At 40.5% G+C, this 27,596-nt stretch overlaps 1 pseudogene; it reads left to right on the top strand.

The window, feature by feature from the left end:
• The first annotated feature begins 213 nt into the window (after positions 1–213).
• LOC115822622 (uncharacterized) lies at positions 214–25,966 on the top strand (annotated as a pseudogene).
• Positions 25,967–27,596: the final 1,630 nt, after the last annotated feature.

The raw sequence follows: 27,596 nt of genomic DNA, 5'->3' as shown, positions 1-27,596 counted from the left end.
GGATTCCTTACAAATATCCCAAACTGGGGTTGAAATTAAACTACTGACAAGTTGACGAAGACTAAAGGATTAGAAAAATCTACAGCTTAGAGTGGTCAGACAGGGGGCATAAATCCTTGTGAGTTTCAAAGGTTTTTTTTCATAACTAAACATCTGAAAGTGAAAGTTCAGGTGTAATTCAATAAGTCATTGTGGAAGTTGGGCTTGTATAAAATGGCTTCTAAAGCATTGATGTCTGAAGAGGATTTCACCTGTCCTGTGTGCTGTGACATCTTCAGGGATCCTGTTGTCTTGTCATGTAGTCACAGTGTGTGTAAAGTTTGTCTACAGCAGTTCTGGGAAAAACAGGTTTTGAAGAATTGTCCAGTTTGCAGGAGAAGATCCTCAAAAGATGAGCCTCCTGTAAGTTTAGCTCTAAAGAACCTGTGTGAGACTTTCTTACAGGAGAGAAGTCAGAGAACTTCAGCAGAGTCTGAGGAGTTGTGCAGTCAACACAGAGAGAAACTCAAACTCTTCTGTGTGGATGATAAACAGCCTGTGTGTTTGGTGTGTCAGACTTCAAAAAAACACACAAACCATAAATTCTGTCCAATAGATGAAGCTGCACTTGACAGAAAGGTAGGAAAACAATTCACTAGAGATATTAATGTTTAGGTTAATTGAAGACTACAGCAACTTTTTACATATGTCTGATTTTAAGATTCCTAAAATAAAATATTTTTAAAATTCTAGAGAAGCTAACAAAATTGTGTAGCTGACTTTGCCAGTTTGTATGGCACAATGAAATAAACATAATTTGGTCAAAATGTTGTTTCTCTATTTAAAATGTGATATTTCAATATATGGTGCAATGAATATATTTTCTATGAAATACAGTAATTAGTTGTCATTAATTACAGCCTGTTAGTAGTAAGTAGGCATTAATTACAGAGTGCAAGGTCAGTCTATATCAAAGCTGTTTTATGTAGCAGTGAAAGGTCAGATACAGTCTCTGTGTGTCTGTGATCTTCACTGACCAGGGGTCAGTTCAGTAAAGTCTTGGCTGTGTACTTCACAGAGTATGGGTCAGTGTATTACACACACACACACACACGCATACACACACACACACACACAAAAGCCAACTACTGATTCTCCACAAACATCCATGTTTCAGTCATAGGTTCTTTTGACCTCCTTCCACAAATACACACACACACACACACATGCACACACACAGATGTATAAATGCACACAAGCGCATGCACACACTCACACACATGCATGCACAGACAGACAGACAGACCGTTAGTAATGATGTCTCACTTCCCTCCAGGAGGAACTCAAGACTGCACTGAAACCCTTACAGGAGAAACTGAAGATCTTTGAAAAAGCCAAACAAACCTGTGATCAAACAGCAGAGCACATTAAGGTGAGAATAATTAGTAATGAAAACTACAGTCATTTAACTCTAAACAATAACTGTGCGATATTACTCACTGTTCTGAGTACAGTGCACTATGGTAATTGTGTATTTTTCTGTTTGTCATTTCAGAGTCAGGCCAAACACACAGAGAGACAGATTAAAGTGGAGTTTGAGAAACTTCACCAGTTTTTACGAGATGAAGAGGCAGCCAGGATAGCTGCAGTGAGGGAGGAAGAGGAGCAGAAGAGTCAGATGATGAAGGAGAAGATTGAGGAGATGAGTAGAGAGATATCATGTCTTTCAGACTCAATCAGAGTCATAGAAGAGGAGATAAAAGCTGAAGACATCTCATTCCTGAAGGCAAATTACCACAATACACTGTGAAAGTCTCTCATGTTCAATTCGATTCAATTCGATTCAATTTAATTCAATTCAATTCAATTCAGTTGATTAAAGCTGTGCATGTGTGTGTGTGTTGCACCCCTGACAAAATTGGGCGAAAAATCACGGATGTGATTCAAGTGGCGTTTCCTCATAAAACTTTTAATTAGAATGAGGAGACGACCCTGAGATCCCTCTAGAGTAGGCACAAAGGAATAAGGAATCGATCCAGGATTAATAGAGTGAATGAGATTACAGACATAAACAAATGACAAAGACATTCAAACATTTAACGACATTCACTTCATGAATTTAGATCTTTTTTAGACGTGTGATAGCCTTATTTTCTTGTCACGCATTCACGGGCACACACTCACACACACACACACACACACACACACACACATGCACACATGCACACCCACACGTACACACACACTCACATACACACACACACACACGCACACTCACACACTCACATACACACACACACACACACACACACTCAGACACACGCACTCTCACACTCTCACACACACACACACACTCATGCACAAATTGTCACATGTGTGTGCGTGCTTGTGTGTGTGTGTTCGTGCGTGTGTTTGTGTGTGTGTAGATGTGTGTCTAATAGAGGTGTTGGGTAACAGAGATCATAATCATCTCTCCTTTTGCCTCTCTGGTCATGTCAGACACATGTATATTTAACAGTTATTTAGACACATTCATCTTCTCTCCTAATACACAGGGAAAGTGTTCATTGTGGGAAACTCAGAGAGGATATATTATTTCAGTTTAAATAATAGACTAGAGGAGAGTGTAGGGTGATCTACAGAACCATCTTAACCATCTTGTAGTCTTTATCATAGTCAGGGCCAGATTCAGTGGAGATTCAGTCTTCTCTCTCTACTTTACTCTCTTCTCTCTCTACTTTACTCTCTTCTCTCTCTACTTTACTCTCTTCTCTCTCTCTACTTTACTCTCTTCTCTCTCTCTACTTTACTCTCTTCTCTCTCTACTTTACTCTCTTCTCTCTCTACTTTACTCTCTTCTCTCTCTCTACTTTACTCTCTTCTCTCTCTACTTTACTCTCTTCTCTCTCTACTTTACTCTCTTCTCTCTCTCTACTTTACTCTCATCTCTCTCTCTACTTTACTCTCTTCTCTCTCTCTACTTTACTCTCTTCTCTCTCTACTTTACTCTCTTCTCTCTCTACTTTACTCTCTTCTCTCTCTCTACTTTACTCTCTCTCTCTCCCCCTCCCTCTCTCTCTGTGTGTGTGTGTGTGTGTGTGTGATGTTGCAATTCTTGCCTTACAGTCCACTGACTGTATACTGTCATTTCTCTCATTTTAAAATGGGAAATGTTCCTTTTCAAGAGCTAGTGTTGAACAGGCTAAGAACATCACTCTCTCTCTCTGTCTCTGTCTCTCTCTCTCTTTCTCTATTTCATTATAAACATTCATTAGATATCTTCTCATCAATCTGTTTTGTCTCCCTTCACAGAGCTTTGAGGACACAAAGAAAAGGTAAAGCAGTCACCTCTTAACTCTCTGTTTATCTGTGATACCAAAGCCACAGCAGCACTGACTCCTGAATGTTATTCCAGAGCCCAGTGCACACTGCAGGATCCACACATGCTTTCAGTAGCACTGATCCATGTGGCAAAGCACCTGGGCAACCTGAAGTTCAGAGTGTGGGAGAAGATGCAGGAGATTGTTGAGTACAGTGAGTGTTGCAGCTGGAGAACAGCACAATAACTGTCACTCTGTTGAAATGAATGGAGCTGATGTGTTTGGATTCAACACACTGAGACATGAGACTATGAAGAGAGAAAAGACACTGAGAGAAATGTTTTGTGGACAGACAGTAAGTGTGTAGAGTCTTTAAAGTTGGTTCTCATTAGAGACAGACAGTGAGTCTGTAAAGTTGGTCCTCATTAGAGACAGACAGTGAATGTGTACAGCCTGTGAAGTTGGTCAATATGCCCAAAAAATCAATATGCCCAAAAAATCAACAGCCACCTCACAAACAGCAAAGATGCACGGCATCTGTGGAAGGGCATCCAGACCCTCACTGACTACAAGCCTCCTCCTCCTCAGACCTGTAGCAATGACTCCACCCTCCCAGATGCACTGAACGACTTCTACACACGGTATGAGAGACTGAACAATGTGCTGGTGGTAAAAACTACCCCCCGGACGGATGACCAGGTTCTGCAGGTGACTGCAGACGAAGTGAGAAAGACCCTCTCCAGAGTCAACCCATGAAAAGCTGCGGGCCCAGACAGAATCCCAGGCCGAGCCATCAAGGACTGTGCTGAGCAGCTGGCAGATGTTCTCACTGACATCTTCAACATCTCGCTGTTCCAGGCAGTCGTCCCCACGTGTTTCAAGTCTACTACCATCTTACCAGTGCCTGAGAATCAGTGGTCAGCTTGCATGTGTGTGGGTGGGTGGGTGTGTGTAACAGATTGAAGAATTCAGTACATGTGTTCACTCTTCATTATCATACAGACACATTCTGTCTGTTACAGTGACATTGGCTTTTTCTAAAGGGATGTAGAGTTTCTCAAATTATGACACAGTTCAAATGAAAATGTGTTTCATCTCTCCCACTGTCTCTGTTCTCTCTTTTCAGCTCCTGTCATTCTGGACCCCAACACTGCAGAACCACACCTCATCCTGTCTGAGGATCTGATCAGTGTGAGATACAGTAAAGAGAGACAGCAACTTCCTGATAATCCAGAGAGATTTGATATATGGGCATTTGTCCTGGGCTCTGAGGGTTTTAACTCAGGGACACACTGCTGGGATGTTGATGTTGAGAATAATACATCATGGTATTTGGGTGTAATGACAGAGTCAGTCCACAGGAAGGGAGGAGGATTCTGGGATGGAATATGGACTGTGTTTTATTATGATGGGAAATATCAGTCACAGTCCCCAGGACCGTTAGTCACTCCCCTCACATTCAATAAGAAACTCCAGAGGATCAGAGTCCAGCTGGACTGGGACAGAGGAAAGCTGTCATTCTCTGACCCTCTAACCAACACACACATACACACTGTCACACACACTTTTACTCAGAGAATATTACCACTCTTCTGTACTTATAGGTCTCTCCCTCCTCTGAGGATCTTACCAGTGCAGTGTAGTGTGAGGGTGGAAGAGCACAGTTCGAGCTGATACTGTCTCTGAATGAACTCACATCACACACACATCATTATGTTCAACTCATCATAACAGACATTATACAGTTAGATCACTTCACAATTACATCACAACTTTCCTACTTATAACTGTCATTTTATAAATATCACTCTTTTATCACTCTTGAGAGAAAAAGTTAACTGATTACAGACTGGAGTGAGACACAGAATGCATTGTGTTATTGTGGTGTTTTAGATGGTGGTCAATACCATGTCCTGTTTTACATACATACTTATAGTATTATTTGTTTCAAATATAAGCATGGCCAACATATAGAGCAACAATATACTGACCAGAATTTTCATTATAGAGATTAAACTGAAAATATTTTCAGATTGTACAAACATTACTTCTGAGTTCTAAATCAGAAAAGACAAGTTATAATCATAGAGTTTGTCCATGGCTGTCACTCAAGATTTTCTGATTGTAAAATAGTTACGTCTGACTCCTGAATCAGAAGTCATGGTTTGTTTGTGACGGATTCAGTGTGATTCCAGGTTTATGTGTGAATGATTTCAGTGTGAATAATGGTTTGTGTGTGAATGATTTCAGTGTGAATCATGGTTTGTGTGTGAATGATTTCAGTGTGAATCAGGGTTTATGTGTGAAAGATTTCAGTGTGTAGTTTAATGAAGGGGCTGATACTGTCCCTGGATGAGCTGGGCAAAACTGGCTGAAATGCACAACACAGTGGTAAAGATCAGAAACACAGTATTTTATCTAGAGCAGTTTCTGAATAATAATTGAGCCATAGTGAAAGGTTTTTAATGATCAGGGACCTATATGAAAAAATATGAAACTGCTAAAAAACTGACTGTTTGGATTTTTTCCCCAATGAATGTGTAAACTACAAGAGGTTAACACACGTTTATGACAAGAATGATAAATGACAGTTTAATGTTAAATGTGACTAAAAACATAAAGATAAAGGAACTGAAGTGTAGAAGCTGGTTTGAGTACCAGACGTGTCCTCTCTGTTTGTGAATCCAAACCCTCAGTCAAAGGTGAACTGGTAAAATGCAACATGGACAAAGAACATGAGGCCTCTCCCATATTTAACATATACTATAGACACAGTTCTACAGACTAATATGATTTATTGATAATTAATTAGAATATTCTGGATCAAACTTAAGACTTCACTACTTCCCCTAACTATAAATCATCTCTTCAGATGCTGCATAAAGGCATTAGAGTGGTGCCCACAGATAATCCCTCATGTATCTCTGACACTGAGAGACTGTGATCCAAAAAAAGAAAGTGTGACCAGTGAATAAGTATTAGTTTTTTAATCTGAGTTCACTGAATCAAGTGCATTTAAACGTGTCATGAAATGAACCAGAAACTGGGTTCAAATGCAGATAACCAGCAATTTACTGGACCAAGAGTTAGACCAGGAAACAGGGCCAGTGACAGGACAGGTACCAGCACAGTAAACAGAGCAGAAGTTAGCACAGGGGACAGAGCAGGAAAAAGGGGACAGCATACAGACAAGACTTCAGGCAAAATTCACAATAGCTTTCAGACTTACAGCACTCAACATAACACAGGGTCCCAATCATCAGATACAGTCAAGACTTCACAAAGACAAAGACAAAGCAGTGATATTGACACACAACAGGAACCAGACCTGATGAATAAAAACAGGAACACAGAGTGACTGAATGATTAACTGATGGAGCCAAGGAAAACAGGACTCTCTGACTAAAACAATGAAAACTTAACTGAAAATGACCAGCAGAGACAGGGAGTGAGAAACAGGATGTTACAACATGTTGCATGTCAGTGTATTGATTAGAGTAGAGATCATTTCAGTATGAATAAAAAGACCCTGTGGAGTTTTCTGACAGAGAGATGGTCTCTCTTTCTGACACAACAATGAGGTATCATCTGTTTGTCTGATATGATTTCCAGCTGAAAAGTTCACTTTCATCAAAATCAACACTTCCCCTCTGAGATTCTGTATTAAGATGTTGATATAATTAAATGTGGTGATGGACCCATGACTACGTTTGTGTGATTGTCTGAAGAGCAAAAACCTGTTTAAATATCAGATCCTAAATATGTTCCACTCTCAATAAATAAAACCTGTCAACACTATCATGTGTAGTATTAAGTAATAGATCTGTTTAGTGATTGAGCTACTGTTTCACAGGGCCCCTGTGAGCCATCAGTCAGGAGGACAGAGAGGGGGCGGGGCCATGCAGAACCCCTGAATACCCTTTAACCCGACTCACATTACACAATTTAGAGGAAGATTTTTTTGTAGGTTGGAGTTACGGAAAATGGTGCCGGTGGAGAATTTAACGGGCAGGAAATAGCATCTGATGAGGACGAGGCAGATGAGTGATCAGTCGAAGTTTGTAACAGCCAGCAAACTGTGGGCGGAGAGCATGACTGAAGATGAGGATGGTGGTTGAGGAGCAGGCAGAGAAGACAGGCAGACAAGAGAGTGAGGAATCCAGACTGTCTGAATAATAATAATAATAATAATAATAATAATCAATAATGAAGCAGCGATCAAGATCAAGGGCTTGTCGTCATTTTACTGTTTTTTTTCGCATGCAACTGATCATTAATAATTTCACTGTGTCTGTTTAAGTCATAGGTTTGATTTATGACGCGCCGCGATTAAACTCAGAATCACTACAGTGACTCCGCGTACGTTCGCTTGTTACCTGTTCAAGCTTCATCACCAGCGGCAGGTCCTGTGTACATTTCAAAATCTCCTCAACGGTCCCTGTTCCTCCATTCAGTGGTCCATATGCATGAGTGGACGCTCCCTGAGATGGTCCAGACCCCAGCGGGACCTCCGCGTCTACGCTGCTCCCAATGGACGCTGGTAGAGGTGCGAACTGCGAGCAAAAAGAGTCATCTACTCCCTCCACCAGTGAGCTGTAGCTACTCCGTACGGAACCGGTTCCCCCCGGAGAGCCGTTTAAGATGACACCGGCACGTGAGCTGCTCGGTACCCAGGAGGACAGGATGCTGGAATGTGTCTGCATGCTGGATGACAGTCGGTTTCCCTCTGAGCTGCAAGATCTTTTTTAGAGAGATTTAATATGAAATTACACTCGCCTTGGTCAAGTGTCACCATTCTTCAGTTTATCGAGAGTTATGCTTCAAGATACATTTTCACATATACATCGTCTCGGTATCCTTTCTTTCATATCGAGTTCATGCCACAGCGAAAAGAATATGGCAAAAGATAGCTAGTTCCCCAAAACTTGTAAGACACTGACGGTTAATTTTAACCAACTAAGCAAATCAAAGAGTGTGTTATGTTTAGCGGTCCCCAACTTCTCTTCTAACGAGCCAAAGAACACCATTCCTACCATAGGATACAGAGGTTGACCAGCTACGCAAAGCTAACAAGACTCAGAAGTTAGAACAGCATAGGCTACGACACTCGATCTTCCTGTAAGATAAAAGAAAATGTGCCCATCAAACTGACCTAGTAATGGAATTGGTTAAATGTTGTTGAAAACATTAGCAATGCCAGCAGACCTACATGTATAAAATAACTTCAGGTTCAGTTTTAGCTAACTTACAGTGTGTCCGCTCACACCAGTGAACACATGTTTGTGGGAGCGCTGTGCGGTGTATTAAAATCTGACACGAAATTTGAAAAATAAATCTTCTCAAAATGTGTGGGAAATATGATCTGTGGTATCTCACTGAAAGCTGAATTTGAAGTGTTTAAAATTACCAACCCGCTGATGTCTCAAATCGGAACATCAGAGTTTCGAAACGTACCGCCATAACAAATCCAAGCACGCGAGATGCGTCGCAACGTTTCGTTGGCCCTCGCTTGCATTGTGGGTATTGTAGTGTAAATGAGTTTTAAAGACGGCTTTACGTTGATCGGAACCTGTGCCGATTGTGCTCATATTTTGAGAACGTCTGTGATCTTTGACGATATTGAAATTGCGAGCAATGACCAGTTTTTGAATTTATTGTTACACCATAATAAATCATCCAATGTTCTATCACCCTTTGTACAACGTATCAGAGTTTATGAATTTACCCGTGAGTATGTATGGTCATCAGCCTAGACCTTCGACCATTCGTGCGTAGAAAGATAGTTGTTCACCAGACATTTAAGGAGTAACATTGTCTCACAGTTATGAAGAGAGTGGGCCTTTAGGTGTGAAGGTGTGATTTGATTAATATATTGCATGTTAATTAATTAGTTGATAACAGCTTATTTAAAAAAAGAAAAAGAAAGAAAAAAGTGGAACCATTTGAGAGGTTCCATTACAATTAGTACTTATCAGTCATGATCACAAGAGAAGGCAAATCTTGCAAGTCTTCTAAACATTTTTTTCCAAAACCTGGGCAGGTTATTTTAGTGTTTCTGGTGAAGTGACAGTTTTTACATTCACAGTAACTTCTTAAAACACTCTTATGACTGCAATGTCACGGAGAGATTTTAATCCCATATAGTTATTATTTACAGTAATTCTGTCCTCATTATTCACAATATAAATCCCCCCTCATAGGGCATTAACCAGTATGACCAACAGGGATATATGGAACCCTATGGAACTTTGCTGTTGATATAAAGTTACTTTTACCTTTTATATTGTCTTTCTAAAGCCATGAAGCAGAATAATGTGTAGCACTATGATTTGTGCAATAATGACACATGCCAAGATCACTAGGTATACAAGTTAGAATCTTACAATGAATTTTAAAAATGTCTTGGAAAACAGAACACATAAACCAATCAGAAACCTTCACTTAAAACTCCACCCTCTGTTCGACCTGAGAGTAAGGAAGTAAAACTCAGTGTGACAGTCCAGTTCTTCCGCACTGATTCCTTTAACAACAAAAGGGCACAAAAAGCAGTTTAAAGTTAAATTCTAGACAAGCTGACAAAACTAAAGGACTTACAACGTCTGCAGCTCAGAGTGGTGGAAAAAAAAACGGGACAGAAATTCTTCAAGGTGTCAAGGTGTTTTTCTGTAACTGAAAATCTGAAAGTGAAAGTATGATTGAAATTCAGTAAGTCGTTGTTGAAGTGGGACTTTGACAAAATGGCTTCTAAAGCGTTGATGTCTGAAGAGGATTTCTCCTGTCCTGTGTGCTGTGACATCTTCAGGGATCCTGTTCTCCTGTCATGTAGTCACAGTGTGTGTAAAGTTTGTCTGCAGCAGTTCTGGGAAAAACAGGATTCAAAGAACTGTCCAGTTTGCAGGAGAAGATCCTCAAAAGATTACCCTCCAGTGAACTTGGTTCTAAAGAATCTGTGTGAGGCTTTCTTACAGAAGAGAAGTCAGAGAACTTCAGCAGAGTCTGAGGAGTTGTGCAGTCAACACAGAGAGAAACTCAAACTCTTCTGTGTGGATGATAAACAGCCTGTGTGTTTGGTGTGTCAGACTTCCAAAAAACACACAAACCATAAATTCTGTCCAATAGATGAAGCTGCACTTGACAGAAAGGTAAGAAAACAATTCACTAGAGATATTAATGTTTAGGTTAACTGAAGGCAACTGCAACTTTTTACATATGTCTAATTTTAAGATTCTTAAAATAAAATATAAAAATCTGGGGAAGCTGGCAAAATTGTGTAGCTGACTTTACCAGTTTGTTTTGCACAATGAAAAACAAAATTTGGTCAAAATGTTGTTTTTCTGTTTAAAACATCATATTTCAATGTATGGTGCAGTGTTATGTATTTTGTATGAAATGCAGTAATTAGAAGTCATTAATTACAGCCTGGAGAGCCGGTCTATATCAAAGCTGTTTTATGTAGCAGTGAAAGGTCAGATACAGTCTCTGTGTGTCTGTGATCTTCACAGACCAGGTCAGTTCAGTAAAGTCTTGGCTGTGTAGTTTATAGGGGATGGGCCAGTGTATTACACACATACACACACACACACACACACACACATACACATACACACACGCGCACACACACACACACACACACACACACACACACACACACACACACACACACACACACACACACACACACTATGCTGTATATAAGTGGAAAATACAGACTGTCTGCAATGCTTTCTCACTTCCCTCCAGGAGGAACTCAAGACTGCACTGAAACCCTTACAGGAGAAGCTAAAGATCTTTGAAAAAGTCAAACAAACCTGTGATCAAACAGCAGAGCACATTAAGGTGAGAATAATTAGTAATGAAAACAATGCAATCATTTGACACTGAACAATAACCATGAGATATTACTCACTGTCATCAGTACTGTGCACTATGGTAATTGTGTATTTTTCTGTTTGTCATTTCAGAGCCAGGCCAAACACACAGAGAGACAGATTAAAGAGGAGTTTGAGAAACTTCACCAGTTTTTACGAGATGAAGAGGCAGCCAGGATAGCTGCAGTGAGGGAGGAAGAGAAGCAGAAGAGTCAGATGATGAACGAGAAGATTGAGGAGATGAGTAGAGAGATATCGCGTCTTTCAGACTCAATCAGAGCTATAGAAGAGGAGATAAAAGCTGAAGACATCTCATTCCTGAAGGTAAATTATCACAATACACTGTGAAGGTCTCTCAATTCAATTCAATTCAATTCAGTTCAATTCAATTCAATTCAATTGATTAAAGCTGTGCATGTGAGTGTGTGTTGTACCCCTGACAAAGTGGGAAAAAAATCACGAATGTGATTCAAGTGGCGTTTCCTCATAAAACTTTTAATTAGAATGAGGAGACGACCGTGAGCTCCCCCTAGAGTAGGTGCAAAGGAATAAGTAATCGATCCAGGATTAATAGTGTGAATGAGATTACAGACATACACTAATGACAAAGAGATTCAAACATTTAACAACATTCACTTCAAGAATTTACATCTTTTTAGTGCTGTTTTTTGGAAGTGTTTTCTTGTCATGCTGTTGGTGCTCACTCACACACACACACTTGTCATATGTGCATGAATGTCTCTGTTTTGTGTGTGTTTGTGTGTGTGTAGGTGTGTGTCTAATAGAGATTTTGGGTAACAGAGATCATAAACATCTCTCCTTTTGTCTCTCTGGTCATGTCAGACACATGTATATTCAACAGTTATTTGGACGCATTCATCTTTCTCTCCTAATACACAGGGAAACTGTTCATTGTGGGAAACTCAGAGAGGTCACATTATTTCAGTTTAAATAATATACTAGAGGAGAGTGTAGGGTGACCTACAGAACCACCTTCACCATCTTGCTTTATTATAGTCAGGGCCAGATTCAGTGGAGATGGATTTTACTCTCTCTCTACTTTACTCTCTTCTCTCTCTACTTTACTCTCTTCTCTCTCTCTCTACTTTACTCTCTTCTCTCTTTCTGCTTTTGCATGTCAGGGTTTTCATTTTCTTTCATTGCTATTGTTTCATACATCATAAATCCCTTCTCTCTTAAACAGAACAGAAACATGGGGATATGACCAGGCACCGTGTTGTTTTGATACAGAGATTAACCGGCTGACGTCTGTGTGTTTTATGTTGTAGGTGATTTTGGGGGAGGTGACAGTAGGGGGCACTAGTCCTGACAGAAAACTCAGTCACACATTTACTGAACACATCAGTTCTTAGAGTTGGTCAAGCTGATATGACAAGAGAGACAGAAAAACACACAGCCAAAGATCTAAATACATTTTAATGGTATGTTCATAGACAGCAATAAAAGAACAGAAATAGCAGATGAAAGAAAAGGAGATTAAAACAGGTTCTCTGAAACAGGATAAACACAAGACAGCCAAGACAAAAGAAACACAACATCACATGAAAAAGCAGTGAACGGCAGAATGTTGAACAGACTTTTACAAGTTTAAGTTTATTTAAAGCCTAATATCACTGTTTACAGTCTCAATGGGCTTTACATGCCCACAGGATTACAACAACCAAGGCTTAATCCTCATAGTGGGCAAGAAAAAACTCCCCAAATGACCCAGATGCTAGGGGAAAATAGGAGCAATCTTGAGAAGGGCCACAGAGAGAGAGACCCCTTCACGGCCAGACAGGTGTGCAACAGGTGCCGATCCAGTGGGGGAATTGCAAACAACACAGAGATAATGAAGATGAAAACACACTAGTAGACAGAACTAAAGGATAAGAAAACAGCAGGGGGAGCTGGACCGGGGTAGTCCACACAGCCACAGCAGCACAGGAGGAAGGAGCGTGTGTGATGTGAGGTGATCAGAAATAAGTCAGAACTAATAATACAGAGGAGAGGTCTCTGAGACAAGTCTGGATTAACACAGTCCAAGTTTCTTAGTGTGTTTGACTCAGAAGGAGGTGAATGAATACAGTCATCTGGAGAGAGAGAAATTCAACCCATGTCAGTGCCATAGAGAAAAGGGACTGGTTAGTTTACACTCTGGCTGATGACAGTCGAAAATTGGTCCTCTCGGACTAGAAGATAATCATCTCCAACTCTGCAATCCAGACGTCAGAAGATGATGAGACATGGAATTCTGTGTCCCAAGAGTCAGGAATCAGGAAGACTGGAGCAGCAGAAATTCCTCTTTCTGGAGGGACAACAGACTTCACTGGTTGGTGTGTGAGACCAGTGTGGGATCAGACACTTTGGTGAAGTGGACTGTGGGCAGAGTGAAGAGCTAATCCCTGTGTCTGTTTGTGATTTCTGGGTTTGATCCGGTCTTGGTGACACCAGGGCGACCAAAACCCAGCAGGACAGGAACAAAATTCTCTTATCTTATGATCACATGTAGATGCAGTGGTCAGTGTTTGGTCAGTTGATTATTATAAACTGGTTCATCAGTTTGTGAAGAGGTGACCATGAAAATTGGTTCTCATTTGGCTTTGAAGGTGGTCTGCCCCATCTTCATCCTCAGCCAAACTGTGAGAATTCAGTCAAGTGTGTGTGATGACCCTTTGCCAATCGAAAAAATTATGAAAAGGACAGGTTTTGGAATTCTGGGTTAGACAATGCCTTTGTGTCCTGCTGTAACGATTGGAATCAAACCCGGGGCTCTGGCATGGAAGCCCAGGGCTTTACCCTTGTGCCACCAAATGGAAGATCCAAATGCACAGAGCAAGGGAAAAGTGATTCAGTAAGGTGGTTCCTTTTAATAGGTAAATCTGGGCAGAGGTATACAAGGGAGTCAGGCAAAAATCAGTAAACAGTTCCAGGCAGAAGTCAAAACCAGTAAGCAGAGATATCCAGCATCAAATCCAGAGAAGACGGCAGGCAGAATCTTAGTCCAAAAAAACAGGCAAAAACAGGTTCAGCAACAGGGGGGCAATCCAAGAAAACACACAGCGCTTACAAGAAGCCTTGATCAGGAATTGCACACAGGGTAACAACTCAAGACTGAGCAGAACAGAAGACTTAAATAGACAGAAAGAACAAGACACAGGTGCAAACAGTACAACAATAATGAACTAAACAGGAACCAAAACTAAGACTGAGGACCCCGCATGGACAAAAAAAGAACAACATTCCCAAAAAACATGACACCTACTGTGTAGATCACCAAACAGGATCTTTCCTTCAGGAGTTTTTGTTTGTGCTGTTTTCTTGAGGAGTCATTTTTGAAATCAGATGAATAGTTCATTAGAATAAAGTCAGTGGAGAGGGAGAGGGAGGGGGGATTCTGTCTCTCTGATTGGCTACTGCAGACTAGTGTCTCTGCATTTGATTTGCTCATGTTTGGGGTTGATTTGCATGCTTACATTTTACAATCACAAAAAAAGGAAAATAACTGTCAGTTTCCGCCTTGACTTTTAAGCAATGCCCAAGCTCATTAATCCAAAGTGATTCATCATAAAAAAAAAAGAGATTTATTGGAAAACAGTGTTTTGAGTTTGTATTTGTGTGTGTGTCTTTCTCTCACTCTCTCTCTGTCTTTCTCCGTGTGTGTGTGTGTGTGTATGTGATGTTGCAATTCTTCCTTCACTGTCCACTGACTGTATACTGTCATTTCTCTCATTTTAAAATGGGAAATGTTCCTTTTCAAGAGCTAATGTTGAACAGGCCAAGAACATCACTCTCTCTCTCTGTCTCTGTCTCTCTCTTTCTCTTTTTCATTATAAACATTCATTAGATATCTTCTCATCATTCTGTTTTGTCTCCCTTCACAGAGCTTTGAAGACACAAAGAAAAGGTAAAGCAGTCACCTCTTAACTCTCTGTTTATTTGTGATACCAAAGCCACAGCAGCACTGACTCCTGAATGTTATTCCAGAGCCCAGTGCACACTGCAGGATCCACACATGCTTTCAGGAGCACTGATCCATGTGGCAAAGCACCTGGGCAACCTGAAGTTCAGAGTGTGGGAGAAGATGCAGGAGATTGTTGAGTACAGTGAGTGTTGCAGCTGGAGAACAGCACAATAACTGTCACTCTGTTGAAATGAATGGAGCTGATGTGTTTGGATTCAACACACTGAGACTATGAAGAGAGAAAAGACACTGAGAGAAATGTTTTGGGGACAGACAGTGAGTCTGTAGAGTCTGTAAAGTTGGTCCTCATTAGAGACAGACAGTGGTAATGAACTTGTGGTTTTGGTTTGTAGAGGATTTTTTGACAGTGCGAAAAAGTAAAAAGAGAGAAAATGAGATCTGAATTGATTTAGTTATTGTGGTAGCATGTCATACATGAAACCATAACCTGAGGAAAATATTCAGAAAGAGTTTTGACTTTTTATTTTGACAGAAAAATCACAGAGAAAAAGAGAAAGAAGAAGAAAACTCAAGCTTAAACTGAACGACCCCAAATTTTAAACAAACATTATGAAGTTTTAGTCACATTTCATACCAGTTTAATCAATGTAAAAGACATCCAGTAACCCTGAGTTTCACATTTTAACTCACAATTATTAACTTAGATTTACTTTTTAAGACATTTGAACAAACAAATATACTCCATGTCAGATTTCACACACTGTTTGTGTACAATTATTAGTCAGCTTGTGTGTGTGTGTGTGTGTGTGTGTGTTTGTGTGTGTGTGTGTGTGCGCGTCTGTGTGCGCGCGCATGTGTGTGTGTAACAGAGTGAAAAATTCAGTACTTATGTTCTATAACTGATAGAACAGAATGACCTCAGTTACATTAACAACATGTTTTCTCTGTATGTTCACTCTTCATTTTCATACAAACACATTCTGTCAGTTACAGTGACATTGGCTGTTTCTAAAGGGATGTAGAGACTTAGAGCTTCTGGAATTATGACACGGTTCAAATGAAAATGTGGTTCATCTCTCCCACTGTCTCTGTTCTCTCTCTTCAGCTCCTGTCATTCTGGACCCTAACACTGCAGAACCACAACTCATCCTGTCTGAGGATCTGACCAGTGTAAGATACAGTGTTAGACAGCAGCTTCCTGATAATCCAGAGAGATTTGATATATGTGCATTTGTCCTGGGCTCTCAGGGTTTTAACTCAGGGACACACTGCTGGGATGTTGATGTTGAAAATGGAACATTTTGGCGTTTGGGTGTAATCACAGAGTCAGTCCACAGGAAGGGAGGAGGAGTCTGGGGTAGAATATGGACTGTGAGTTATTATGATGAGAAATATCGGTCACGGTCCCCAGGACAGTCAGTCACTTTCCTCACATTCAATAAGAAACTCCAGAGGATCAGAGTCCAGCTGGACTGGGACAGAGGAACGCTGTCATTCTCTGACCCTCTGACCAACACACACATACACACTTTCACACACACTTTTACTCAGAGAATATTTCCACTATTCTGTACTTACAGGTCTCTCCCTCCTCTGAGGATCTTACCAGTGCAGTGTAGTGTGAGAGTGGAAGAGCACAGTTCGAGCTGATACTGTCTCTGAATGAACTCACATCACACACACATCATTATGCTCAACTCATCATAACAGACATTATACAGTTAGGTTAGATCATATCACAGTTACATGACAGCTTAATTTATTACAGTCATTTTATAAATATCACTCCTCTGAAGGTGGAGTAAAAACATTGTGAACTGATTACTGACTGGAGTGGGACACAGAATGCACTGTGTTATTGTGGTGTTTTAGATGGTGTTCCATATCATGGGCTGTTTTATACAAAGACTCAAATATAAGCATGGCCAACATATAGAGCAACAATATGCATATATGATAATATAGAGTTTTAATTTCAGAGATTAAAATGAAAATATTTTCAGATTGGACAAACATCACATCTGAGTTGTAAATCAGAAAAGAGAAACTGTAGTCATACAGTTTGTTCATGGCTGTCACAAGATTTTTTCATCATTATCTGACACCTGAATCACAAGTCAGGGTTTATGTGTGAATGATGTCAGTGTGAATCAGGGTGTATGTGTGAATGATTTCAGATTTGATTTGACAGACACACTGAACATGAGTAATTTAGTGAAGGGGTTGATATTGTCTTTGGATGAACTGGATAAAATTGGCTGAAATGAACAATACAGTGATAAAGATCAGAAACACAGTATTTTATCTAGAGAAGTTTTTGAAAGAAAAAAACTGACAACAATAAAAACAAGAGGTTGAGACACGGTTATGACAAGAATGATAAATGACAGTTTAATGTTAAATGTGACTAAAAACATAAAGTGGAACTGAAGTGTAGAAGCTGGTTTGAGTACCAGACGTGTCCTCTGTGTGTGTGAATCCAAACCCTCAGTCAAAGGTGAACTGGTAAAATACAACATGGACAAAGAACATGAGGCCACTCCCATATTTAACATACACTACAGAGACAGTTAAACAGACTAATATGATTTATTTATAATTAATAAGAACACTCTGTATCAAACTTAATGCTTGAATACTTCCCCAAACTACAAATCATCTCTTCAGATGCTGCATAAAGGCATTAGAGTGGTGTCCACAGATAATCCCTCATGTATCTCTGACACTGAGAGACTGTGATCCAAAAAAAGAAAGAAAAAGAGAAAGTGTGACTGGTGAATAAGTTTTAGTTTTTTCATCTGAGTTCACTGAATCAAGTGAATTTACACGTGTCATGAAATGAACCAGAAACTGGGTTCATATGCAGATAACCAGCAATTTACTGGACCAAGAGTTAGACCAGGGACCAGGAAACAGGGCCAGTAACAGGACAGGTACCAGCACAGTAAACAGGGTGGCGGTTAGCACAGGGGACAGAACAGGAAAAAGGGGACAGCATACAGACAAGACTTCAGGCAAAATTCACAATAGCTCTCAGACTTACAGCACTCAAGGTAACACAGGGTCCCAGTCATCAGCTACAGTCAAGACTTCACAAAGACAAAGACAAAGTGATATTGACACACAACAGGAACCAGACCTGATGAATAAAAACAGGTACACAGAGTGACTGAATGATTAACTGATGGAGCCAAGGAAAACAGGACTCTGACTAAAACAATGAAAACTTCACTGAAAATGACCAGCAGAGACAGGGAGTGAGAAACATTACAACATGTTGCATGTCAGTGTATTGATTAGAACAGAGATCATTTCAGTATAAATAAAAAGACCCTGAGGAGTTTTCTGACAGAGAGATGGTCTCTCTTTCTGACACAAAAATGAGGTATCAGCTGTTTGTCTGATATGATGTTTTCCATCTGAAAAGTTTACAGTTTCATTAAAATAGACACTTCCCTTCTGAGATTCTGTATTAAGATGTTGATATAATTAAATATGGTGATGGACCCATGACTAAGTTTGTGTGATTGTCTGAAGAGCACAAACCTGTTTAAAAATCAGATCCTAAATATGTTCCCCTCTCCAAAAATAAAACCTGTCAACACTATCATGTGTAATATTAAGTAATAGTAAGTTTAGTGTTTGAGCTACTGTTTGACACCACAGGGCCCCTGTGAGTCATCAGTCAGGAGGACAGAGAGGGGGCGGGGACACACAGAACCCCTGAATCCCCTTTAACCTGACTCACATTACACAATTATTACAAATTTGACAATATACACACAAATATTTTGTTGCAACCAATGGAGTGATACCAAACGCAGGACACAGACACGGAGTGAAATTCAGAGGAAGATTTTTTGTAGGTTTGAGTTACGGGAAATGGTGCTGGTGGAGAATTTAACGGGCAGGAAATAGCGTCTGATGAGGACGAGACAGATGAGTGGAGATCGGTCGAAGTGTATAACAGCCAGCAAACTGTGGGCGGAGAGTGTGACTGAAGATGAGGATGGTGGTTGAGGAGCAGGCAGGGAAGACAGGCAGACAAGAGAGTGAGGAATCCAGACTGTCTGAGACAACACACTGGCTGTGAGTGGATGGGAAACCAGGGTACAGGTGCAGCAGAGTAGATGAGTAGATGGGCTGCAGGTGTGTCAGTTGATTGGGAATCAGAAGCGCCCAAACCCCCCCCCCCCCCCCCCCCCCCCACACACACACACAGAGTCAGACACATACAGACTCAGACACACACACACACACACACATACAGAGCCAGACACAGACGGACACACACACACGCAGACAGATGGACGCACGCACACACACACACACACACACACACACACACACAACAATAGGGGGAGCACAGGAGAGATGAGGAAAGGGCAACACTAGAACATAAGGAAAAACTAGAAACATGGCTGAAGCCGTGACACAATTAAGACATTATTTAATCATTTTCTCTATAAAACTGTCTTCCAATATGTCCATTCACCTGTAACCAAACAATACTGGTCACCAGTCACTGTATCCCTGTAGTTAGAAACACTAGCTATGAACTGTTCTCCCTGTGTGTGAAATTTAGGGTTGGGTCCCTTATCATCTCCACTAGAGGGAGGAGAACTGACCCAACCAGCTCTAAAAACTTAAAGTAAACACACGTCACAGTGAATACTAGTGTAGTAGAGATTTTTACTGCTGTAGAGACGACCACCACTGGTGTTGAAGATTCTCCTTCATTCCGTGACTGAGACTCAACACCACCTACTCCTCAGTGATCAGTTTCCCATCATTCATCAGTGTTTCTCTGTGAAATCATTTGGACTGATGCTCTGGAACTCTGCACTGGGCTCTGGAATAACATTCAGGAGTCAGTGCTGCTGTGGGTTTGGCTTCACAAACACAGAGAAGAGAGAGACAAGAGAACGATGTCTTACCTTTCTGCCCTTCTGTTAAAGAGGAGAACATTTCATCATCTCATCAGTCACATCCAGCATGTCTATGAGGTGAAAAAACATTTTTGATGAGTCATATCTCTTCATAAAACCATAAAACAGAGTAATGTGTAGCACTATGGTGTATTTAATAATAGTCCATTAAAATAAGTGCACTATATCAACACCACTAGACAAATAAGTTATGATCTTAAAATGAATTGTAGAGATGTCTTTGCTAGCCCTCATGAGTTTTCAGACAGAATATAAAGAACATGTTTATTCCTAATGAGTCATTAACTGTCCAGTCAGAGGGAAACAAACTTGGTGGGTGGTTCTCTGTCTTTCAAGTCCTCACAACCAGATCATTTCTCACTGGACATTTCTCATTTGAGATCCAAGGCTCCCCGAACCTGCAAATTGCATATTATTCAGTAAGAATTTAATACCGGATCAAGAATTCCACAAGAAGGTCTGTCAATCAACCTACATCAATACAGATCTGTACTATTAATGAAGTGCCACTAGGGGGCACCAGAGGCCTGTTACACACTGCAGTCAAACACCTGAGGTGAGACACTGTGCTGTGAGAACCCGTCTGTATTCTGTTCTTGTTTCATGTGAATGTCCTGAGTGTGCAGGGCTCTGTAGGTCTGTAGTACTGACACAGGAGTTTTACCTGAAGTTTAACAGTGTGAGGGTTTAACAGTGTGAGAGTTTAACAGTGTGATGGGTTGAGTTATGTATGAAGAGATACAGACTCTGTAACAAAAAAGAGAAAGAAATGACTATAGTAGGTAACATGCATTAGTACTAACTTACACTGCACAAACATACAATAAAACAGAACACCATAGTGAATCAGTGAAATATGTGTAACAGTATGACAGTGTCTGCTTGCTTACAATGTGTGTGTGTTACTCTGTATTGATGACTGAACAAGACAAAGGCCATTGTCAGGTCTGACAGAGCAGAAGCCAGTAGAATGAGAGAATAAGTCAAGTCTCTGTAATATTCAGTCAGATAAAGATAAAGATGTTAGTGGTGTTCACAGATGTTCCCTCATGTGTTTTTGACATACAGATAATACAAGAAGAAAAAATGAAAGAAAACAAAAAGAACAGTTGATTGTTGAAAGGTGGTTGTCCATCTTAGATTACATGGATCAGTGCTCCTGAAAGCGTGTGCGGATCCTGCAGTGTGCATTTGGACTGATGCTCTGGAACTCTGCACTGGGATCTGGAATAACATTCAGGAGTCAGTGCTGCTGTGAGTTTGGCTTCACAAACACAGAGAAGGAGACAGGAGACAGATCCCATACCTTTCTACTGCAAAGGAGGAAAGCACTTCATTACTTCATCAGGCACATATAACATGCCTATCATGCAAAAAAAAAAGTTTCAAGAGGATTTTGTCTAAAAGGACCAGTTCACCAGTGAATACATCTTACACACCAACAGCTATGAAGTCTTACCAAAGCCTTATAAATGAAACTCTTGTCATCTTGGAATCTTAACTAATTTCCAACCCATCAGTAAAATAAGTCAAACTCATTCTCCTCATAAACCACTCTCTCTGGTTCACCTTCAGACACAGGTTTAAGACAACAGGTCATTTCTATCCATTTCCTTCTCAGTCTATAGTTCTCTCAGTCTCATTAATATCGATGATCAAACTGTTATAAAGAGACTAATGCCCTGAGGAAAAGTGCACTTCAGAGTGAATGACAGACAGAAAACAGAGACTCCTGAGATACAGAAGACAGAACCTCCTCTCCCAGAACCAGACTCCACAAAATGCTTCATAAACTGAACTGGGTGCATTTTTGTTACGCTGTAGAGAAGCTGTATATCTGATAGCCCTCTAGGAGTAGAATTACCCACACTGATATAAATCTTAACAGAAAGCATAAACCAATCAGAAATCTTCACCCAAAACTCCACCCTCTGCCACCCCTGAAAATAAACAAGTAAAGCTGACGGTGTCAGTTCAGTTCCAAAAAGCGGCTCATTTAATGGAAAAATCAACCCAACGAGGCGCTTGTATAAAATGGCCTCTAAAGCGTTGATGTCTGAAGAGGATTTCTCCTGTCCTGTGTGCTGTGACATCTTCACGGATCCTGTTCTCCTGTCATGTAGTCACAGTGTGTGTAAAGTTTGTCTGCAGCAGTTCTGGGAAAAACAGGATTCAAAGAACTGTCCAGTTTGCAGGAGAAGATCCTCAAAAGAACACCCTCCTGTGGACTTAGCTCTAAAGAACCTGTGTGAGACTTTCTTACAGGAGAGAAGTCAGAGAAGTTCAGCAGAGTCTGAGGAGTTGTGCAGTCAACACAGAGAGAAACTCAAACTCTTCTGTGTGGATGATAAACAGCCTGTGTGTTTGGTGTGTCAGACTTCAAAAACACACACAAACCACAAATTCTGTCCAATAGATGAAGCTGTACTTGACAGAAAGGTAAGAAAACAGTTCACTAAAACGATTAATTAATATCCAAAATTATCAATATTTACATTAATTAAAGACTACAGTAATGTTTTATATGTAATCTGAAGCCTCCTCAAATAAAATAAGCTTAGAATTTCAAGAAACCTGGCAAACCTGTATGCCATCATGCCTTGCACAAGGAAATAAACAACACAAACTGTTGTTTCTCTATTTAAGTCATAACTCAGTGTGTGGTGTACTTTATGCATTTGTATGAAATGCAGAAATCAGTAGTCATTAATCACAGATTGTTAGTAGTAATTAATTAGTAGTTATTAATCACAGAGTGTAGGGTCAGTCTGTATCAAATCTGTTTTGTGTTGCAGTGAGAGGTCAGATACAGTCTCTGTGTGTCTGTGATCTTCACAGACCAGGTCAGATCAGTAAAGTCTTGGCTGTGTAGTTTATAGAGGATGGGTTAGTGTATTACACACACACACACACACACACACACACATACACACACACTGTGCTACATATAAGTGGAAAATACAGACTGTCTGTAATGATGTCTCACTTCCCTCCAGGAGGAACTCAAGACTGTGCTGAAACCCTTACAGGAGAAACTGAAGATCTTTGAAAAAGTCAAACAAACCTGTGATCAAACAGCAGAGCACATTAAGGTGAGAATAATTAGTAATGAAAACAATATAGTCATTTAACACTAAACAAAATATTACGAAATATGAAATGAATGAAATATTACTCATTGTCATGAGTACAGTGCACTATGGTAATTGTGTATTTTTCTGTTTGTCATTTCAGAGTCAGGCCAAACACACAGAGAGACAGATTAAGGAGGGGTTTGAGAGGCTTCACCAGTTTTTACGAGATGAAGAGGCAGCCAGGATAGCTGCAGTGAGGAAGGAAGAGGAGCAGAAGAGTCAGATGATGAAGGAGAAGATTGAGGAGATGAGTAGAGAGATATCACATCTTTCAGACTCAATCAGAGTCATAGAAGAGGAGATAAAAGCTGAAGACATCTCATTCCTGAAGGTAAATTACCACAATACACTGTGAAGGTCTCTCATTTTCATTTGAGGCAGTCCATGGCCTAAAGGTTATAGAGGCTTGCTTGTAACCAAAAGGTCTCTGGTTTGATCCCCTGGACGTCATGAAACATACATGGCTTAAGTGCCCTCAAGCAAAGCACTTAAGCAAGACACTTAACCCCCAACCACTCCCCAGGCACTGCAGCTGCCCACTGCTCCCAGTGTGTGTGTGTTCAGTGTAGGATGGGTTAAATACAGAGGATGAAATTTGCTATGAAATTCTAAAGAAGTAATGATTACTTTTAAAGAAGTCTGATGCACTTCAGTTCTCGGGACGTCACCCCTGTTTTAGACTGAGATGAAAGTCCCTTAAATCTCTGTTCTCTCCTCTCTGACAATAATGTCCCTCAGTCTGTCTCTCTTCTCTCCCTCTCTTGTGATTTAAATGTTATTTCTTTAGATTTGATATGTTTTGTTTTTCTGTGTGTGATGTTGCAATGCTTCCTTTACTGTCCACTGGCTGTATATTGTAGTGTAATGTAGGCATTTCTCTCATTTTAACATGGAAACTGTCGTTTCTCTTCAGCAGTTAATGTTGGTCAGGACTTCTTTCTCTCTCTCTCTCTCTCTCTCTCCCTCTCTCTCTCTCTCTCTCTCTCTCTCTCTCTCTCCTGAATTAATCATAAGCATTCATTAGATATCTTCTCATCATTCTGTTTTGTCTCCTTTCACAGAACTTTGAGGACACAAAGGAAAGGTAAAGCAGTCACCCCTTAACTCTCTGTTTATCTGTGATACCAAAGCCACAGCAGCACTGACTCCTGAATGTTATTCCAGAGCCCAGTGCACACTGCAGGATCCACACATGCTTTCAGGAGCACTGATCCATGTGGCAAAGCACCTGGGCAACCTGAAGTTCAGAGTGTGGGAGAAGATGCAGGAGATTGTTGAGTACAGTGAGTGTTGCAGCTGGAGAACAGCACAATAACTGTCACTCTGTTGAAATGAATGGAGCTGATGTGTTTGGTTTCAACACACTGAGACATGAGACTATGAAGAGAGAAAAGACACTGAGAGAAATGTTTTGTGTACAGACAGTGAGTCTGTAGAGTCTGTAAAGTTGGTCCTCATGAGAGACATCAGTGTTTATGAATTTGTGGCTGGGCAGTGCATATGAGTGCGTGTTTTGCAGGGCTGGCCCAAGCCTTTATGGGGCCCTGAGCAGAATTTGATTAAATTATGACTTCATACGACCTTACTCTCGAAATCTCAGAATCTTTTTTCCTCAAAGTGGCCCTAATACTCTGTCATAAGAACAACAATCAACTACAGTTAAAGTCAAATAACTTAGATAAACAGAAGGATATGTCCTTTTTATGGCATTACTTTTGGCTGCTTTTTCCATTGATGCCAAGGAGAGGACAGTAACTCAACATTAGTCTGACTGACTGTGCTTCAAACTGCAGTTAACGTCCGTTACACTGCGCATGAGCATGAATGTAACACCAGCTCTGACAGAGGCAGAGACATTGATATAACAGATCACCAAACAAAAAAATTCAAACTCTCTCGTGGGACATTCAAGTGCTCTTGGGGGCCCTCTGGTGGCCACGGGTACCCTAAGCAGCCACTTAATTTGCTAATGCATCAGGCCAGCTTTGGTGTTTTGGTGTTAAGAGGTTACAGAGTGAAATATTTAATGCAGCTGTTCTATAAGTAATAGAACAGAATGATCTTAGTTACACTAACAACATGTGTTCTCTGTATGTTCACTATTCATTTTCATACAAACACTGTTTGTATGTTGCAGTGACATTGTATTTTTCTAAGGGGATGTAGAGACTTAGAGCCTCTGGAATTATGACACAGTTCAAATTAAAATGTATTTCATCTCTCCCACTGTCTCTGTTCTCTCTCTTCAGCTCCTGTCATTCTGGACCCCAACACTGCATATCCACAACTCATCCTGTCTGAGGATCTGACCGGTGTGAGAAACAGTGATGAGAGACAGCAGCTTCCTGATAATCCAGAGCGATTTGATTCATGGCTATTTGTCCTGGGCTCTGAGGGTTTTAACTCAGGGACACAGTGCTGGGATGTTGATGTTGAGAATAGTGCATCATGGCGTTTGGGTGCAATCACAGAGTCAGTCCACAGGAAGGGAGTAGGAGCTTGGGGTGAAATATGGACTGTGAGTTATTATAATGAGAAATATCGGTCACAGTGCCCAGGACAGACAGACACTCACCTCACATTCAATAAGAAACTCCAGAGGATCAGAGTCCAGCTGGACTGGGACAGAGGAAAGCTGTCATTCTCTGACCCTCTAACCAACACACACATACACACTGTCACATACACTTTTACTCAGAGAATGTTTCCATTATTCTTAAATGCTATTAATCTCCCTCCTCTGAGGATCTTACCAGTGCAGTGTAGTGTGAGAGTGGAACAGCCCAGTTAGAGCTGATACTGTCTCTGAATGAACTCACATCACACACACATCATTATGTTCAACTCATTACAACAGACATTATACAGTTAGATCACTTCACAGTTCCATCACAACTTTCCTTTTATAAATTTCAGTCTTTTGAAGGTGGAGTAAAAACTTGGTGAACTGATTACTGAATGTAGCAGGACACAGAATACATTGTGTTGCTGTGCTGTTTTAGATAGCATTTAGTATAATGGTCTTTTTCATACACAGATGTACCATTACTTAGACACAATATATGTATAGACATTTAGTACATATGTAGAGGAACAATACACTGACCAGAGTTCTATTTACAGAGACTGAATGAAAACATTCTCAGATTGAAAAAAAAAATCACATCTGAATTGTGAATCAGAAATGAAGAACTGTAAATCACACAGTTGGCTGCCACACATGATTCTCTGATTGTAAAAAAAATGACATCTGACTCCTGAATCACAGGTCAGGGTTTGTGTTGTCAGTTTCAGAACAAGCTGGATGCATGTGCAATTCAGATTATTTATTGAAGATCAGGGTAACAGAATACAGGAATAGATACAGAGAACCAAGATAAACCAACAGGTATACAGACTTACAACTAGGATTAAGAACTCAAGGATTCAGAGCCTGGTCTCTAACTGAGACTTTGCAAAGGAAACAGTGAAAAGGCAGCTGCATGTATACAAAACAAATGCACCACAGTAAATTATTGAGAGATGGGTCAATCTGAATGAAGCAGAACAAACAGGTGCAAACAATAATCCAATGAAAAGATGACCAGCCTGGTGATCAGTAGGCCGGTGATGCTGAAAGCTGAATGGTGGAACCAGAGGGGGGAGGAGACAAGGTTGTTACTCTGTGTATGAATGATTTCAGTTTGAATCAGGATTTATGTGTGAATGATTTCAGTGTAAATTGGGGTTTATGTGTGTGTGTGTTGGTAACGCTGTAATTTGACGGAAATGATATGTACTTCATAGGTTTGGCGCCCTCTTATGGTTGCAGTTTTGTTTGTTAAGCTTGTGGTCATGTGACTTCAATTTAGTAGCAAACCACTTGTCTGTGAGGTGCAGTCGATTTCTTCACTCAGTGGAGTTTTGGCCCACATATGCTTGTAAATAGTCATCCTGTGTTGAGAGTTTGCCATCTTGTGTTTTGAAATGTTTAGGGTGTGAAATGTTTAGGGTGTGAATGCGACAAGTTGCTGGTTTGTATGTATGGTGGGTTTTGAAGGCTACAAAAGTTGTTTTACTAGGCTAATGACATTAGCAATTGTGCTACTGTTTATATGGTAGATGGTGGGCTGTGCTGTCAGGCATAAGATATATTTTGTTTTGCTGAGACAATATAACTTGTCTGCGTTGTCTGGTACCAAGAAAGAAACTGATTGTGTCATTTTCTGTTTATTTCAGTTTTACAATAAAGAGAAAGTTTGAATTCATCCTTGCATGTTGGCTGTCTGTCTAGCTGGATACCTCCAGTTAGTCTTACGTCCAGCAAGGACGGAACAGCGTGAATGATTTCAGCGTGAATCAGGGCTCATGTGTGAATGATTTCAGTGTGAATCAGGGTTGATGTGTGAATGATTTCAGTGTGTCTCAGTCATTTGACAGAC

The sequence above is a fragment of the Chanos chanos genome, chromosome 10 (genome assembly GCF_902362185.1).
Source record: "Chanos chanos chromosome 10, fChaCha1.1, whole genome shotgun sequence".
In the NCBI taxonomy this organism is placed as follows: Eukaryota; Metazoa; Chordata; class Actinopteri; order Gonorynchiformes; family Chanidae; genus Chanos; species Chanos chanos.
The sequence above is the reverse complement of the archived record's forward strand: the minus strand, read 5'-3'. Positions and strand labels throughout refer to the sequence as shown.